Source organism: Argopecten irradians, chromosome 2 (assembly GCF_041381155.1).
Source record: "Argopecten irradians isolate NY chromosome 2, Ai_NY, whole genome shotgun sequence".
NCBI classification, from domain to species: domain Eukaryota; kingdom Metazoa; phylum Mollusca; class Bivalvia; order Pectinida; family Pectinidae; genus Argopecten; species Argopecten irradians.
In genome coordinates this window covers 71,481,287-71,501,981 of record NC_091135.1, presented here as the reverse complement: position 1 = coordinate 71,501,981, position 20,695 = coordinate 71,481,287, and the positions used below count along the sequence as shown (strand labels likewise).

General features: G+C 37.5%; 1 protein-coding gene and 1 pseudogene across 1 annotated transcript in view; one reads left to right on the top strand and one right to left on the bottom strand.

Annotated features, from left to right (window-relative positions):
• LOC138312951 (sodium- and chloride-dependent creatine transporter 1-like) overlaps window positions 1–20,695 on the bottom strand; it is a 106,111-nt gene that overhangs the window by 39,958 nt on the left and 45,458 nt on the right. The gene's annotated exons all lie outside the window — the stretch shown is intronic.
• LOC138312957 (uncharacterized) lies at window positions 10,360–17,074 on the top strand (annotated as a pseudogene).

Genomic DNA, 20,695 nt, shown 5'->3' with positions numbered 1-20,695 from the left:
AATGCATAATCATCGATAATTGACTGAGGATAAATACCCTAAAATCTCGATAATAAACCTGGAAATAGGCCACTCTTGAAAGTAAGCCTTGGATTCCTTCAAAGGAAATTATCTCAAACATCTAAAACCCTATTTTATTATATGCATAACAACATGCAAATGTATTTAAATAAATGCATATTTGTATTTAATACATTTTTCACATTGAAATATACGTTATTTAGGGCTGTAACGATACACCAATAATATCAGTTTTTTTCAGGAACTACGATACACAATACATGAAATTTGTATCTTGATACCTATAACAAGAGGCCCACAGGACCTGTATCGCTCACCTGGTTTGTAATGCCAAGTAATGTTCTGAATACAGGTTCATTGTTTCTTTTCTGAAGGAATTAAATATTTACCTCTAATTCCCCTATTGGGCCCACTCTTTCTGCTCCAGGGGTCAAAGCCAAAATTTATACGAATTCTGTTAACCCCAAGAATGTTTCTGGGCCAAATTTGGTTAAAATTTCCAAGCAGAACTATATGACTAGTAGCGATTTATAGGATTTATTGCTATTTCCCTTATTGGGCCCCGCCCCTCCTGCCCCTGGGAGGTCAGAGCCAAAATTTATATAAGTTCTGTTCCCCTTCCCCCAAGGACATTTCTGGCAAAATTTGGTTACAATCCATGCAGAACTCTAGGACAAGTAGCGATTTTTAAGATTTACCTCTATTTCCCTCATTTGCCTCACCCCTCCTGCCCTTGGGGGGTCAGAGTCAAAATTTATACAAGTTCTATTCCCTTTCCCCCAAGGATGTTTCTGGCCAAATTTGGTTAAAATCCATGCAGAACTCTAGGACAAATAGCGATTTATAGGATTTACCTATATTTCCCCTATTGGGGCCCGCCCCTCCTGCCCCCAGGGGGGTCAGAGCCAAAAGTTCTGTTTCCCTTCAACTAAGGATGTTTGTAGCCAAATTTGGTTACAATCCATGCAGAACTTTAGGAGAAGTAGCGATTTATAGAATTTACCTCTATTTCCCCTATTGGGACCGCCCCCCTTGCCTTCGGGGGGTCAGAGCCAAAACCCTATTTTCATGATACAATATTTACCATAACTTTACAGAGTCCCACCCTTTTTTTGGTTTCAGTCCAAAATTATTGCCTTCCCTTTTCTATATATCTTGTGCAGCTCATATGTAGCTTCATGGATTATGAATGTTATGTGCCAAAAAAAAGTCCATGGTGCCATTGGTAATGAAATGTGTGAGAAGTGTTCAAACTTGCTCGCTGTCCACCATTACACATTGTGGTCGGACATCTTGTATGCCGAACCCTGGCCCTTACTCAGGGAGTAATGCAACTTTTGTCCAGAAATACTCAAATCACTCTTACAGTAGCGTGTTTACCTTATTAGGTACATGTTCCTGTCAAAAAACCAATTCCATCTACTCATCGGTGGCCATGGTTATTTATTGCATTTGTTTAAATTTTGCATCTTTGGCTCGGGTGTGGGTACATTGTACATATTGTACATGCTTAAGGCCACACTGTACGTAATATCAACACAAATTCAAGGTAAATTTGACTCCGATATTGTTAGTATTTGTAGATGTAGTTGAAATTAAGATATGTTAAAGTATATATTATAATGTTTTTTTATAACTTTGGTACTGCAGTTGTTGAAAGACGATACATGTAAACATGTCTTCATTTTAAACTGGTCGCCATAGAAGTTACAATTATTGCCGAACGGAGTTCATGACTCATTTTCGGACAAGTACGGACAGAAGTTACGTAGTTACAGTGGTCACATGACGTTCGCAGCCACGACGTTATAATATCGGCTAACTTCGGCTTGTTTGACTAAGTGGGACCCACCTAGCGATGTTTAATATTTATTTGATTTTTATCAAAATATTCCGAACCATTATCGCTCATCTTGACTTATTTAGTCCCGTCTCTGCATGATTTACAACAGGATTTTTTTTCAACATTCTTCTAAATAATGAAAATTAAGAAAGATACAGATATTTGGCCTTTAATTGTATTGCCATACCATTTGGAATTCAAACAGTATCAATTAAAATACTTAACAATGACACGGAATTTGTCAATATTTTATGATGCATGTTTCATAAGGAATGTAGAACAATACATTTATGTCATATTTTGCCTTGTAGTTATGTATTAACAGAATAAAACTCACTTAATTGTCCTTTTAATTACAAGTTTCAATTTTGATTTCCATACTGTCATCAGTATTGGTCACTTATAAGGACACACTGGTTTAAATTTTTTAGAAGATGGAGTTGTTTGGGGCCGAGTGATTTAATAAGATGTCTTTGGGTTACGAGTTTGAATCTCATGTGGGGTAGATGCCATGTACATATATGTACTGACTGCTTGTCAGTGGTTCTTCTCCATGTACTCTGACTTTTCTCTATCATCTCCTTAAATGATCAATAAATACTGATTCTGATATTTAATTTAAATAATGACATGACATAAACGACTTTTTTAAATGTCTTGTATATGATTATCGTATAATAGTCAGAGCCGCGGTGGCCAAGTGGTTAAGATGTCCAGACATATAACCACAAGCCTAGCTCACCTCTGGGTCACTCTTGTCACTGGTTTTTCTCCGGGTACTCCGGCTTTCCTCCACCAACAAAACGCACATCCTTTCATAACCCTGGCTGATAATATGACATTAAACTAATAAAACCCACTGATGTATAAGTCTCCGTTAACCCTATTTTATCAAAAAGAAACTTTTTTTTTCTCCTGGTATAAATAAGAAAATAGTAATAATAGACAATATTGATCTTGCTTAACAAGAAATCTATTTGAATAGTACATACATTTTTACATTTTGGCTATTTTTTTTAATTGTGTTTAGTGTTATGCTAGAAAATGTACCTAGAAAATGAACAAATAAGGAAATTGCCTCCCTTCAATCCGAGTGAAAAAAAAGTTTGCAAACATGTAAAGAATGAAGCAATAAAAAAAAAATTTTCAAAAGCAAATAATATTTTTATTGGTATAATACCTTAACCGATATGAGTTAAAATTTTTAAATCTATCTGTATGTTGAGAGAGATACTATATGATTTTTTTAGATCTATTTCCAAAAGTTATTGTTTCATAATTATGAAATATTGTTTGGAATTGGCTGGGAGACAGAGACATTTTTTTAGACAAACTACTGGGACCGTTATTTTGGGGTTGTGGTGGCCGAGTGGTTAAGATGTATCGACATATTACCACATGCCCTCCACCTCTGGGTCGCCAGTTCGAATCCCATGTGAGGCAGTTGCCAGGTACTGACTGCTGGTTGGTGGTTTTTCTCTGGGTACTTCAGCTTTCCTCCACCAACAATCCTGGCACATCCTTACATGACCCTGGCTGTTAATAGGACGTTAAACTAATCAAACCAAACCGTTATTTGGGAAAAATAATTCTTTGCGTCTCATGAAACATATTATTTCCACATAAACAAAACAACACCATGATGAAGTATTCTTCAGTAGCTCCAGAAATTTGTAACTCTGGACACACAGTAGAATATGCACATAATCATGGCTACTGTTCCGTCACGACTACTGGTTGGATCCCAGTAGAGAACATTTTTTAGAATAAATATATAACAAAAAAAAAAAAAAAAAAATCAATTAAAAGTTTAGTTGTGATCTCTGAAATGCTCGAAACTGAAACTGAAGAGGCTGTTGAGTGTTTGATATACAGTACATTTAATTTTTAAAAACCTGTTGTTACTATGCCCCCCCCCCCCCTTCCCCCTAAGTGTACAGTAACTTTTAGGTAATGTAAAAATTGTGTACGGTAGGCCTATACGTGTCTTCTTTAGTTGTCTGTCACTTATATTCAGTTTACGGCTATCCCTTGCCAGACATTGTCACATGGACGTGTCTCTCTCTTTGATCTCATCATGGTGCTATTTTTAGACTATTGAACAGCTGATCAACAAAACATGTGTCATCTGATAATGGGTATGGTTTAATTACACTACTGCAGTAGGTAGCAATTTAACCATACAATTAAGCAATATATAAGGAGAACATATTAAAAATGCAGCTGTCTCAGAGTCTGTACAATAGACTGTCAGTTTACGAGTTGTTTTTGAATAATCCATGCAGTGTTCCCTAGCCTAACACTTGATTCAGTCACTGTCATCATCAGACTCTGTACTGCAGTAGGCATACGAAACACAGTCACAATAAACAACAGCAACCTCAAATATGAGATAGCAAATAATACTAACATCCGCCGCGAAAGTGATAGCTTTAACAAGTAAAATACATAACTTGCTATAGGCCTACCTACCTGATATTGCCGATTGTAACTTGAAAAGCGAGGCGGCTTTCAACATCAGTACGAACCGGTTCAAACCGGATACACAAGTGACACAACATTACCATGCACACTCTTTCTATCAGGTAGCGCTAGTTGTATAGCATTCCTTTGTGCGGTTGAATGCCCAAAACAGCTCCAATTTCCACAATACACACAATCCCCAACAAATATTTGGATATCATTACAAGACTTATAAAACGTTTTATAAATTTAAGTAATTATATAAAAAAGATTAAAAGAATTTTCATAAATATGATCAATTTGTGAATGGTCCACTCGTTGATCGAATCGGTCAGAGTAGCTTTGAAGGAAGGCGGCCCACAAGTCCTGAAATCTCCTCTGCCGTGGAAATTTACTGGGACCCTGCGAAATACCACCAATTTCCAAGACCGTCTAAATTTTTAATGTGCAGAATCTCAGTTTGTCAACTTTTAGCATTTGTTCGCTAGGTCAAATTAAACAGAAACTAGCGATGAAAATGTTGATTTTTTTTCTCACTCAAATGAATTTTCGAACATTCAACACCTATCTCAGTCAATAGATCACACCAGGATTTACTTAACTTTAAAATATCATTAAAAAGTATATGTCAGTTTTCTTTTAACTCAATTTGTGTATAAGCGTGTTGATAGGTAAAAGTTGTCGTGTTAACATTCGTTCTGAAGGAATGATAACTCTGTTATCGCACCTTACGTCTCTCATTTCATACAAGTTCTGTTACCACTTTGCTGCTGGGGGGTCAGAGCCAAAATTTATACAAACTCTGTTCCCCTTCCCTCAAGGATAGTTCTTGCAAAATTTGGTTACATTCCATGCAGAACTCTATGACTAGTAGCAATTTAAAGGTTAAACCTCTATTTCTCCTATTGGGCCCCGCCCCTCCTGCCCCTGGGAATCAGAGCCAAAATTTATACAAACTCTGTTTCTCTTCCCCAAGAATGTTTGTGGCCAAATTTGGTTGAAATTCATGCAGAACTATACGACTAGTAGCGATTTAAAGGAAATGTTGACAGACAAGACAACGGATGCGGGACGCCGGACGGCGTGCCATGACATAATAATTCAATAAAAGTTGTCGCCCTTTATACACTACAACAGCAACAAAATGGCAGTGAACTTGATCAAACAGTCAGATCCACCGGCATCATTTAGATCACCCGTGTGGTGACATTTGGATTGAGGAGACTATTTGTGGTGATTCCGTGTAGTTTATTGCACACCCACAGAGTCTACACACTACTTGATGTTTGTTCAGTTACGTTCTCCAAAGGAAATGTTGTCACACGGATGACCTAAAAGAATCGAGATACGTATTGTATCACAGGTTAAGTATCAAGATACGTATCGTATCATGACCCCGATTTTTACCTGTATAACGACTGCTAATCAGGGTATCGGCGCTCACCCTGATTTGGGAAATAACAGGATGTGACGTCACGAGGACAACGGCAGTGTGAGCTGTATATGTTTGGTAGTGGGGTTATAGCACAAAGGTGGACATATATATATTCCTGAAATGGGGTAACGATAATTTGACAAATATATATACAGTTATGATGACGATTTGATCATATTATATTAGGAAATATTGCAACTGAAATAAGGCTAAAATACATATTTATAATCAGTCTAGAAGCATCACTTTGTGTACCTTGTGTAAACTTTTATACGTGCACTCCTCGGTACATTTTTACTAGAGATCTAATCTCTGTTTCAACAAATCACTAAATTATCAAACTTCGGGAATATTCAATTTTCACTATGTAATCCTACAAGAGACAAATTCGGAAAACGATGGTCATATAATTATCCATTTGAATATGTTTCAGTATAAATAAAAATTCACTGCTATGAATTTCAAGAACCAACATAACACAAAAGACAAGAGGCCCAGAGGGCCTGTATCGCTCACCTGGTTTTTTGTTAGTAATTATCAAAAGACTCTGACAATTAGAAAAATAAGCAAAATTGACTCCCAAAGTTTAATTTTGAATCACAACCATACAATGATGCTATTGATACCATACAAATATGCTATCCAATACATAGGTTCAGAGACAAAGTAATTTATATGAAAATAGTAGCCTAATTGACCTTTTTGACCTCGCATCTATTGCCGTTTAAGGCCCCGGGGGTCAGCCCTATCATTTGTACAATTTCAAATCCAAACCCTATTAGGATGCTACCATTGCATTATAAGTGCTCTTCCATTCTTAGTTGCAGAGAAGAAGTCGTTTATATGGAAATAGCCAAATTGACCCCTTTTGACCCCACCCTTCAGGCCCCCGGGGGGTCAGCCCCATCATTTGCAAAATTTTGAATCCAAACCCTATAAGGATGTAACCATTGCATTATGAGCGCAATCCCATGTTTAGTTGCAGAGAAAAAGTCATTTATATGGAAATTGACCACTTTTGACCCTGCCCCTCAGGCCCCCGGGGGGTCAGCCCTATCATTTGCTCAATTTGGAATCCCCAGCCTACAAGAATGCTACCATTGCATTATGGGTGCTATACCATGCTTAGTTGCAGAGAAGAAGTCATTTATATGGAAATAGCCAAAATGACCCCTTTTGACCCCGCCCCTCAGGCCCCCGGGGGGTCAGCCCTATCATTTGCACAATTTTGAATCCCCACACTATAAGGATGCTACCATTGCATTATGGGTGCTATACCATGCTTAGTTTCAGAGAAGAAGTCGTTTATATGGAAATAGCCAAAATGACCCCTTTTGACCCCGCCCCTCAGGCCCCCAGGGGGTCAGCCCTATCATTTGCACAATTTTGAATCCCCACACTATAAGGATGCTACCATTGCATTATGGGTGCTATACCATGCTTAGTTTCAGAGAAGAAGTCGTTTATATGGAAATAGCCAAATTGACCCCTTTTGACCCCGCCCCTCAGGGCCCCCGGGGGGTCAGCCCCATCATTTGCACAATTTGGAATCCCCACCCTATAAGGATGCTACCATTGCATAATGGGTGCTATACCATGCTTAGTTGCAGAGAAGAAGTCATTTATATGAAAATAGCCAAATTAACCCCTTTTGACCCCGCCCCTCAGGCCCCCGGGGGGTCAGCCCTATCATTTGCACAATTTTGAATCCCCACCCTATAAGGATGCTACCATTGCATTATGGGTGCTATACCATGCTTAGTTTCAGAGAAGAAGTCGTTTATATGGAAATAGCCAAATTGGCCCCTTTTGACCCCGCCCCTCAGGCCCCCGGGGGGTCAGCCCCATTATTTGTACAATTTTGAATCCCCACCCTATAAGGATGCTACCATTGCATTATGGGTGCTATCCCATGCTTGGTTTCAGAGAAGAAGTCGTTTATATGGAAATAGCCAAATTGACCCCGCCCCTCAGGCCCCCCGGGGGTCAGCCCCATCATTTGTACAATTTTGAATCCCCACCCTATAACGATACTACAATTGCATTATGAGTGCTATCCCATGCTTAGTTTCAGAGAAGAAGTCGTTTATATGGAAATAGCCAAATTGACCCCATTTGACCCTGCCCCTCAGGCCTCCGGGGGGGTCAGCCCCATCGTTTGTACAATTTTTAATCCCCACCCTATAAGGATGCTACCATTGCATTATGGGTACTATCCCATACTTGGTTTCAGAGAAGAAGTCGTTTATATGGAAATAGCCAAATTGACCCCGCCCCTCAGGCCCCCGGGGGGTCAGCCCCATCATTTGTACAATTTTGAATCCCCACCCTATAAGGATGCTACCATTGCATTATGGGTGCTATCCCATACTTGGTTTCAGAGAAGAAGTCGTTTATATGGAAATAGCCAAATTGACCCCTTTTGGCCCCGCCCCTCAGGCCCCTGGGGGGTCAGCCCCATCACTTGTACAATTTTCAGTTAGTAGCCCATAAGGATGCTACCAGTCAAATTTTGTTGAAATCCGACCAGCGGTTATGGAGAAGAAGTCGATTGTTGACGGACAACGGACGCCGGACGCCGGACGCCGGAGGCTGCGGTATCCCATAAGCTCACCTCGGTCCTTTGGACCAGGTGAGCTAAAAATGTGTTGAATGTATTTTATAGTTCAATACACGTAGCCATCATAGACATTAATTTGGGGTAAACAATAAAACAAAATTTGAGAGTTTTAATTTATAATATAGAATTAATTTATAGCTATAACGTGTTTCTCTTCTCTTTTAATCTATGTCAACATGTGTTATTTAAACAATCTTCAACAGTACATTTATTGATCATATAGATTATTATTTTTGGTATCATAATAATGATCGATATTGACCAAAATTCACAAAGAATTGGACATCTGAAATCTAATAACTATCAGATGTATCAAAATTCTGACATTGTGCATTATATTTGCATTAATCTTTCTCTATATGTCATTTGTAAATAATTTTGCAGTTTTTTTTTATAAAAATACATATACATGTAACCAGAAACATTTATTATGTACAAATGTATGCATGGGTGTTTCTGAAGTATATACATGTAGTGCTTGACACACTTCTTATATGTTAAGTACAAACGGTATATTTTACTTTTATATTTAAACCAAAAATTTACAAGTGTTTACAAATATGACATTATACAACAATAACATGATGGCCTATCGCTAACTTACCTGTGAACTGATATTTTGACACGTGACGTGTGCTAATCAACTAAGCGTGGCAGGTCACTAACACCTTTCTTACGTAATCCCCTCATTAGCCAGGGTTGATCAAAAGTATTCTGATTTTGAAACTTGATATCTGATATTTGGAAAAGACATAGACATCTTCAGTTCGTTTGACCCGTGCATGATTTATTGTTCTAGTAAAGACACTAATGAATGAATTTGAGCGAAATATCAACAAGTCGTCGGATGTACCGTATTACGTGTATATGAAAGCTGAATGTATTTCGTCAAAAAACAATTAGATCGGAAAATATCACTCCATCTAAATTCTAAATATGTGTTACGGTTCTCAAAACTTAGTATATAGAATTAAATCCACCAACTCACAGTAGAATTAAATGACAAACATATTTACTGGTAATTAAACAATGGTATTAAATGTGTATTAAGTCACACGATCGATTTCAGACAAAACACAATTAGTAGATGCATTTGCACATATGCAAAAAAATCTGTTTAGAATCATACCTTAAAAGTCGTATGTGCAGGTTTTATGGAAAAAGTCGGAATTTTGTAAAGTGGGTTCAAGGATTTATTTGACCAGTTGACATTAGACGACCCGAGTTGGGTTTTGGGTAACATAATCAAGAACATATACGTCCTTGATATAATATTCATGTATATGTGGTCCCAAACACCGCGGATGTACAACGTACATCGATTATTATGTACATTTTATTGTGTATAATTATGCAGTAATCGCGCAGAGATGTTCATTTATCTACGACAGGTACATCAATATATGTATGGTATAAATCCCTATTTCCATGCATATTCCAAACTCATAACTGTGATTGAGGATAATATTAAATAGGTATCGGACATGTACACAGGTATTTGTGTCTTCAAAATCGATTTTTACAAACGGATGGTTCACATTAGATGGCAGACACCGAATATCGCCACTCTAACTTATGCGAGTAGAGTCGATCCCGTTGTCCTCCTGACGTCACAGGTCAGGGGTCCTGAATCGGGGTCAGTGGCTTGAGGCTTCAGGTGTGTTCTAGAGAAAAGTCGCATTATCTCTAATACCGTAATCGCTATGAAACTCGTACTTTCGGCATTCTAAATTTTATCCAATGACGCTTTTATCAAGCCTTATATACCAAACCATTCCGTGTACACTTTAATGTTTATGTATATAAACTATATTTATATTTCATCAAATAATACACATCTATCTTTATCAAGTTATAGAAACTGCGCTTAATTTGACAGTATTGAGCATCACATTTAAGAGTTGGCTATTAAAGTATACAGTATCGGGGCCAACCCTATATGTACAGAGCAGGGGCTGATACTGCTCTATGATTGGATAAGATAAGGAACGGTCAGTTGGTCAAATTTCAGCAGCAGTAGCCATTACAGAGTGTTTGAGTTTCGTGATTTCATAATATTCTTGGACAATATTCAACTATCCATTCATCCAAAACTTTTATGTAAGGACATTGACATTCACTGTGCCTTTCTGAACGTTTGTACCCAGAGTAGGCCTAAGTGCAACACGTTTAGTTTACGTGAGGCCTTGTCAACTTACAGCCGAACATGGCGACACGACGAAGTCGACCATCACAAAGGAATGAGCCGTGGGATAGTTCCAATCCGGCTAATTGGACTATACAGAAACTCAGAGATGAGTTGAGAATCAAGTTAGATATTTTCGTACTGCTTTCCATGTCGAAAGCTAATCTGAAAGGACTTTATTTGGAGATGTTAGGAAGACGGCGAGAGTTTGCTCCATCTTCACCACGTCGTAATTTAACAACATATCGCTTCGTAGATATTCTGAATACTACAGCTTCAAGAAGATCGAGGACCAGACAGTCAAACAGTTCGTCTGATAGTAGTGTTCAACAAAACAGTGAAAGTTTACAACAACAACTTTCTTCGAGCGCGGCGACATCACACAATCAACCACAACAACAGAGTGAACAGGCACATGCGGACCGCAGCACCGATTCAGTGCCTAGCCAGATTAATGCGCGCAGCCAAACAACAACAAACATGGCGGCGCCCACGGCAGTTATGCAGGGCATGGTGACAACTGTTCAAACATAACAACAGACTGTCATGAGCATGCAAGGGAACAGACCTACTGGTAATCTATCAGGTGGGTACCATTTACCGATATCAGAATTCGGGGTACCCTCAGAATGTATCCCCTATGTTGACATTATTCCAGAAAATATCAGAAAACGTATTTGGGAGGGGAAAGACGTGAATTTGGCGACGCTATTAATTCCCCGTTTCGAAACGTGCCAAAAACACCTGGAAGGAGATAATGTAAACATTACTTTCAACGAGATCGAAGACCCACGATTGACAAAATCTTTGACCCTTGGAGAATTCGTTACGGCTTTTGGTAAATATAAGAGAACTAAGTGTACTAAATTCCCAAACAGGAGGAATGAATTGGATAGATACAAAGCCCATATAATCGAGATTGCCAACGTATATGGCCAGCGCTTTTATGACTATCATTGTCAATTTTCGGCTAGGGCGGCGGCCTCATAAGAGATAATCTCATCACGGTGGATTGGTCAGTCAAGGACAACAGTCTACTGGCCATGGTTAACACTAAGGTCAATGTGTGCCAGCTGTGCAATGTTACTACACATACCACACCTTTCTGCCCTCTACAGCCTTAATTATAAGAAACCTCAAAATTACAACAATGGTAGATGGCAACAAAACCATTTTCAGCAAAATGGTAACAATCAGCAGCAGAAGGAAGTAGACCGGTATGGCCGACAGAAAGTCAAAATAAATGGAAATGAAGTGTGTAATAACTATAATTCAAATAGGTGTTCACGTGGAGAATCCTGTCATTATGCTCACATCTGCACTAAGTGTAAGTCACCAGGTCATGGAGCCGACTCGTGTCGTCCAGCCTCAGCTCCACAGAAACAACACACCAATAATACAGGAAATCAATGACTAAACACAATGGAGAAAAAAGTTTTTACACTGGTGAAGGTTCATTAGCTTAGGAAAGATCTTGAAAGACACCCCGATCGCACGTTTGTTGAATACCTGTGTGGAGGTTTAGAAAATGGTTTTGACACATTAGTCGCGTGTGAAACTCTCCCTACTAAAGTGTGTAATAATCTTCAGTCAGCATTAACACAGGCAGAGATTACACAGAAACTAATTCACATTAAAGACCAGTTACATCTCCTCAGCGTTAATAAACCAGCTGGCCCGGATACTATTCCCCTCAAATTTATTAAAATGTATCTAATTCGCTAATTAAACCACTACACATCATATTTAACAAGTCTATTTCTACCGGTACTCTTCCAAATGTATGGAAACATTCCAATGTCACTCCAATTTATAAAGGCAAAGGTCTACGATCTGATCCATCAAATTTTCGACCAATCTCTGTAACCTCTATTTTTAGTAAAATACTAGAAAAGATTTTTTTCAAATACATGTTTAATTTTCTTTCAGAGAATAATATTATTTCCAAAAATCAATCTGGGTTTTTACCTAAAGATTCAACTACTTTTCAATTATTGAATATATATGATACAATTGTTAAACATATGGATAAGGGTAAAGAAGTAAGAATGGTTTTCTGTGATATTAGTAAAGCATTTGACCGCGTTTGGCATGATGGTCTTATATATAAATTTTAAAAAAATGGTATTAGCGGAAACATGATTAAGTGGTTTTCATCGTACTTATGTAATAGGGTGCAGAGAGTGGTCGTTGATGGATTCAGATCTTCTTGGAAAACCATTCAGGCAGGTGTACCACAAGGTTCAGTGTTAGGTCCCTATCTCTTTCTTTTATACATAAATGATATTAGTGAAAATTTAAATTCTAACATAAAACTATTTGCTGATGACACATCATTATATACACTTATACAGGGAGACGGACATGAATCTGCAAATATCTTAAATTCTGATCTTAGAAAAATCACTTTGTGGGCAAACGCTTGGGGAATTGCTTTTAATCCAGATAAAACAGTAGCTCTTCTATTTTCAAGGCGGACTGACTCCCAGGCTTTACATCCTGACCTGGTCTTTAATAACCGTACAATAGTGAATGTAACTAACCACAAACATCTTGGTCTCTTCTTTAATTCTATGGCTAATTGGTCGAATCACGTCAATTCCATTTATGAAAAAGCATATAAAAAGATAAATATACTCAGAATGTTAAAATACAAAATAGATAGAAAGTCTTTAACAACTGTATATACTTCTTTTATCCGACCAATTCTTGAATATGCTAGTATCATGTGGTCAAATTGTACCCAGGCAGAATGTGACCTCTTGGAGTCAATCCAGCTTGAAGCAATATGTGTAATTACAGGTTTAAGAAAGGGGACTAGTCATAATATATTATATAATGAAATTGGTATTGTACCTCTCATTAAGAGAAGACATCTTCATCAAAATATCACTTTTTATAATATCTTCAACAATAACTGTCCCAACCATATAAAAGACCGACTACAACAATTCATTAACACCAGTACTGCCTATACTTTTCGCCATACTAGATTGTTTAATATTCCAACCTCCAGAACTCAAATATACAATAATAGCTTTTTTCCGTCTTTAATGACAGAATGGAACTCTCCGTCCTGTCCGTTTCCCTCTATGTCATCCATACGTGCAATAAAAAAGGAATGTTTACAATCTGGTATTACCGATAATTTTCCAATATGTTCGGAAGCATTTAAATATTCTGGCGAGAGGCAAACAAATATTACATTGTGCCATTTAAGAAATTCCGCTAGTAATCTAAACTCTGATTTATTTAATTCTCATTTAACCGACAGTCCTGCCTGCCTGTGTGGTTTTCCAATTGAAGATTCCTATCATTATTTCCTTTATTGCCCTCTCTATAATAATCAAAGAACTCGCTTGTGTAATTCTATTCTTGCACTAGATATAAACATTCCTCATTCTATCGATACTTACGTCTATGGATATAATCGCCATTATTTTAAATTTTAATTCAAATGATAAACTATTGAAAATTGTACATGAATACATTAGAGATACCAGACGTATGAGATGTCATTGACACTGAGAGCATTTAATTCTATTCATTAAGATATTGTGAACATTTATTAAATATGCTTTTCCACCAACGAATGCTGTTTTCTCTCCTCTCCATCAAATACATGAGCAAACGAATTGATGTTTTCTACAGGAAGTCTTAACTTCTTTTCTACTTCTAAATAAAAATATAAAATAATTTATTACATCCCGAGAAATGTCCATGCCACTGTGCCCTATATGGAACACATTCACCAAATGTATTGTAAATTACTTCAATAGATATATATTAACATGATTAAATGCTAATTATTGCTCAAATAATGAAATTCATTTATTCCTTGTTGGTGGTGGAGCATCTTTAACATATTGTAAAAATTGTGATACTTATCTGACAATAATTTTTTATGCTTTATTTTAAGCTTATGAGACTCTCCTAGATTATTTTGTAATTTCTGTTAACGAGATGCTATTTCTATTGATGGATTTTATGTATTGTACCTGTTGCCCAATCCCAATTGTAATACTACAATAAAATATTCTGAAATGAAACTAATTCACTCCGAAGTTTCAAAAGGATTTTTACAAGGCCCTTTTACATCTCTCCCATTTGAACAATACAGAGTCAGCCCAATAAGAGTAGCTATCGGGAAGTATTCTGGGAAGCCGGGTCTTATTGTTGATTTGTCAGCACCAGATAATAACAGTGAGCATCCTAGTGTAAATGAACTCATTGACAAAGAATCATGCTCGCTCTCATATGTCAGAATCGATGACGTCATACAGATAATACAACAATTAGGGATAGGTACAACAATGTGACCGACATATCTGATGCTTTCAAAATTATCCCTATTTTACCATCACCATGACACTTGTTTTGCATTCGTTGGAATGGCTTGTATTACTTTTATAACAAGCTAGCATTTGGATGCAGGTCTAGACCTAGGATTTTTGACAATCTATCACAGGCAGTGTGTTGGATTGCTCAGCATGTTTACGGCATTACACACATTTTACATTTGCTGGATGACTTTATTACTTTCGAACAACCAGGATTACGTGACACAAATATGGATAAACTACTAGAACTATTCAGCAGTCTAGGTATCCCCATAGCTAAACATAAGACTTCTGGCCCAAGTACTGTCATGGAATATTTAGGGATTGTGCTGGATTCTGACAAGATGGAGTCAAGACTTCCTAAAGATAAATTGGAGAGAATTACACAGTTTCTTCAATCTTTCCTTGAGAAATCTACATGTACAAAGAGAGAACTGTTGCAATTACTAGGACATCTTGCCTGGGAGGAGTTTTGTATCGCATCTTATCACACTGTCTACTAAAGTACAAGCTCTTCATCATCATGTCAAATTGAACAATGAATGTATGGAGGATATTTTGATGTGGCTTCATTTTCTCTCCCATTGGAATGGTCTATCAGTGTTTTACAATACAGAAGTAACAGCCGCCGACGACATGCTACTGTTCACAGATGCTTCATGTAGCTTAGGCTATGGTGGTCACTTTCAGGGACAGTGGTTTTCGGAACCATGGGGATCGTCAAGAATATTTGAAAAAAAATTCCTTAACAGTAACATTTCCATTGCATTCAAAGAACTGTATCCCATCGTAGTGTCTGCAATGCTATTGGGTCACATGTGGGTTGGTCAACGTATACTTTTTATGTGTGATAATACAGCTACGGTGTTGATAATTCAGAAGGGACGGTCGAAAGCCCAACATATCATGCCACTTGTTAGACGGTTAACTTTATGTGCGGCTACTAACAATTTCACTGTCTTATCGAAGCATGTACCTGGTCGACTAAACCTCATAGCTGATTCGTTGTCTCGGTTACAGATCCAGAGGTTCCATCGACTAGCTCCCCAGGCCAACCCTCTACCCTGCCAGGTCCCCCCACCAGACAAGGTGATTTGGAGCTCGACTCGGTTGTGAATAGTTTCTGGACAGCAGCAATTGCGTCTAGCACCAGACAGACTTATACCACAGGTTTCAACATCTACCTGAGGTTCTTGTTGTTGACAGGCATAGTGCAGACCTTGTGCTCATCTCATGTGTTCCCTGTATCTGAAGATCTGCTGCTACGGTTCGTTGCACATTGCTTCGGTGTTTCATCTTTCTTATGCAACCATTAAACTGTATTTGTGCGGGATCCGTTTCTGCTGTTTAGAAAAGAACATTTCTCATCCCAGTGCATCAGAGCTTCCACGTTTACATGCTATCTTAAAACGGAGTTAAACGTATGCAAGTTAGAAAACCGATTACTAGATATCCAGTAACTTTTAGTGTTTTGAAACAAGTGTGTGAATACTTACGTAAACAACCTACAGACCTCATGTTAGAAACAGCCTGTACTATTGCTTTCTTTAGTTTTTTGCGTTGCGATGAATTTACAATGAAAAGTAGATTTGATCCTAATTCAGACCTGTGTGTCAGTGACTTGACTCTATCTACTGATTGTGCTTTACTTACACTTAAGCATTCTAAGACTGACCCCTTTCGACAGGGTATCAGGATTAAACTGTTCACCACAGGCAATTCAATTTTTCCATACCAAAATTGTTGTAAATATTTGAAACATAGATTAGAATCTCATCCAGCTGCCTCTGAACCCCTGTTCATTAGTGAACAAGGTCAAATCTTTACTCGAAGTCTGTTTATCAGTAAATTTAGACATGTTCTAGAATGTAATGGTATTAATCCTGCCATGTACAATGGTCACTCGTTTAGAATAGGTGCAGCCACTACAGCAGCACAAGTTCACATGGAAGACCATATGATTAAAACCTTAAGCAGATGGTCAGATGGTCATCTGATGCCTACTGTCGTTACATAAGAACACCTGTGTCTAAGATTCAACATGCGCAGAAATCACTTTCTAAGGTTATATAGATAACCAATCATCATAGTCCAGCGGATTCATGCAGAAATTTGGTCAAATTGTGCACTTTTTGATAAAAGCATGAAACTTGGCACATATCAAGAACACAACCAAAGGAAACTTTTTAGGACCCGGGCCATTTCCAAAAATCACCTATGAAGTCATGGCGGCCATTTTCAAATATGGCCGCCACACATATAACTTATTACTGTACATTCCAACAGCATCATGTCATAGTTATCAAAATCAATTTAACATTTAAATATTTTAATTTGATTAGACATCAAGAATACAAACAAACATTTTTTTCCAGAATCTAGGCCATTTCCAAAAATAGCATATGACGTCATATCAGCCATTTTTCAATATGGCTGCCACACTCCTATTTTGCTAATCTTATATGGCCGCCACACTTATTACTGTATATTCCAACAGCATCAAGTTATAGTTATCAAAATTTATTTAAAGATTTAATTATAATTAATTTGATTTGACATCAAGAATACAAACAAAGGAAACTTATTAGGACCTGGGTCATTTTCCAAAAATAGCCTATGACGTCATGGTGGCCATTTTCCAATATGGCCGGCCCACATATTACTTATTACAGGAGTATCATATCTCATTTATGATATCTGAATAATTAATCTAATTCATATTAGCTTTCAATTCTTACTATAATTCAATTTGATTTTTTAAATGCATTTATCTATTATAATATGTCATTATTTAGGCAAGTGTTGTTTCTGCTTTGAAGGCAGACTCATTATCAAAAAGTTATTCTCTGCGCATTGCCCTCCTAAGTGAAATAAAAAAGCTTACACTACCTACTATGTAGATAAGTAATGCAACCTTTCATATCATAAGAACATGTGATGATTATTTTCCTTGATTACTTTAGGAATCAAACTTCCAAACTTATGTTGCATAATTTCTAAAGATTACATTATTTACTGATTTTTCTTTATTCATGCGACATATTGGTGTAATTGGAAGATTCCACCATTGTCAATAAAAATAATATTTCTGCTCTTGCTTAGCACACAGCATAAAGTGAATGGGACGACTGGTTTGCCCATTTGCACTTTAATGGGTCTTTGGCAGCATATTTCAGTAAAGAAAATCTTAGACAAGGAAATTTAGAGTGAAGACATAACAAAGGCAATTATATGCTATATTCATTTTTCAGGCTCATTACAAATACCTAGTAGTTATAACATTACCTTAAGGGAAAGGCAGTAGCTGAATTATAGGAATATGTATATTAATTTAAAAACTGAAAAAGATAAAAAAAATCCGACGACAAGACAACACATTCTCAGCTTTTCTACCGATGAGATGTCAAGGCACTCGTAGATGTGATCTGTGGTATGGATAATCCATTTTCAGAACTGAACAATTGTCTTGTATTTTAAACAAGATATAGTGAAGGCCCAATGATCGAGTCCATGCAAGCATTGGAATATATTGGTACAGACAGCATACCCTTCTCAGAAAATGACTTATTACTGGAGAAAAATTACAACTTTTTTTTACAAAATTTTACCATCTTTGTCCCAAAATAAAATAAGATAGAAGGCGGAGGTTTCCAACGTCCTGTAGGTATTTCATAATGGTAAGATGTATCGGCAGAGGGATCAAAGGTGGATACCAGATACCAGTTCCAAATAGGAACACAAAGAAGGTTTAGGTACCTTATCAGTGGTGGAGCTTCTTACCAAAGGAATTATTATAAGTACTTTCAGTACATACGACGACGCAGACATGGCCCTGCAGGTAGGGCGCTAGAATTGTACCTGCTGCCCCTATTGCACGACCGTAAAAGGCGACTCAATTTAGGATCTTATCTTTTTTCTTCCTAACGTCTCGCTTGACACCGCCTTTTGGCCTTCTGTTTAGCGCCCGCCCCTATGAGGTAGGCTATGGGTTCTATCCCCTGGCCGAGACAAACAGTGAGTGGGATGACTGGTTCGCTCGTTGTCAGTATGCGGTGACCAGGTGGGGCCTGTTTTTTGGTGTATTTGGCTGCATGCTTCAGTGATAAAGAATTATAAAAGGGACAAGAATTCCACTATACAAGAAGACACAACATGAGTATACCGCAGTTTCCAAAAACAGGCACTTCACCGACTATCAGAAATGGTTTCCCATCCCTTTGTATCATTTTGAAGCATCAAACACCGAACAATGGTGATGAGGCAGACACAAGGATGCTTTATCGAAGAACAAAACTGATGTCATTCAATACAAGAATTATGGATGACATTTTGTAAAGAGGGATATTTTAAACTTCTTCCAGCATAAACCATTGTCAAGGTCCGTTGTTCCGAAAAATTACCATTGAATGGGGAGTGTGGTAGAACTTTGGCCACACCCTCAGTATTTTGTGAGTTAAAATTAAAAGCTATAGAGCCAAAGATGGCTCTAATTGAACAGCTTGTAATAATTGCATATTGGTTTAAAAGATATTTATAGTGGTTAAATCTGCTTATATAGAAAAACTGCTAGCTCAGAAAATCCAAATGTTAATCTAGAAGGTTCGATCGATGGAGACTTGGGTGATCGGGTGGTGTAGTGGTTAAGCCGCTCGCCTTTCACCTAGCCGGCCGGGGTTCGATCCCCGGCACGGACGTGAAAAGGTTAGGGGTCTCCTGCCCGATCACGTGGGTTTTCTCCGGGCACTCCGGTTTCCTCCCACAATAAGACTCCTCTCACGCTTACATCCGGGCCATCGATAGTGATTTACATAAGTTGTATAACTTGTTTGTCAATCGATGTAAAATAAATAAAGTTTATATATGGAGACTTCCTGATACATTTACCTTAAACACATAGTAAGTTGCGTTTCATGTGGGATATTGCTGGGACAACAGACAGACAAAAACGTGATGGGTACACCCTCCATTAGATAACTTTGACAGAGGCTTCAAAGTCTTGAAAGAATAACTTTTAAAATGTGGTGGCAAGAGGGGCTCAGAGATCAGTACAATGCTGAGCCTTTGAAGACTTTAAAAAGTCAAATCACGCATTACATGTACAGTTTTGCTCGTGAAATTCTAAAAATAATATGTTTTATCCCTAAAATGATTGCCAATATTAAGAACAACATATAATGTAATCCTAAGACCCTATACCAATGCAGAAATCAATGTCAGTTGGTGAGTACAGATTGGCCCCATGAGCATCTTGAAATTATGAAAGTTCTACTTTTTACCTTAAATATTTGCCCATACCAAAATCAATACTTATAATCCAATATCTGTGTGGAAATCAATTGTTTAGATAATGCATGTAGCATTTCACAACATGCAACAAAACTTTAACCTGGTAACTTCGATCCATTGGGCTTCTTGAAGTTATCAAAATTCACATCCTTAAAATGATTGTTCCTACCCATTACATCACTTATAATGTTAATGTAGAAATCAATGTCAGATGTTACAGATACCCCCCTTCCCCTCCTCGGGAGGCTAGTTAAAAGATTGAAATATATTCATATCATTCATGAAAATCTCACTTCCGAAGTTTTGCAAATATCTATTCCTAAGTTTTGGATATTAACCTTTAGTATTTGTCCCATATTTACCCTTTGAAGTAATTCGTATCCTACAGACTTATGCTTGATAAGATTCCGTGTCATCTGGAAAATCCTGTTGATATTACTTCTTTGAACCTTTAGTATATCTATACATAAAAATTTCAGATTATTTTTTTATAAACTAGTGG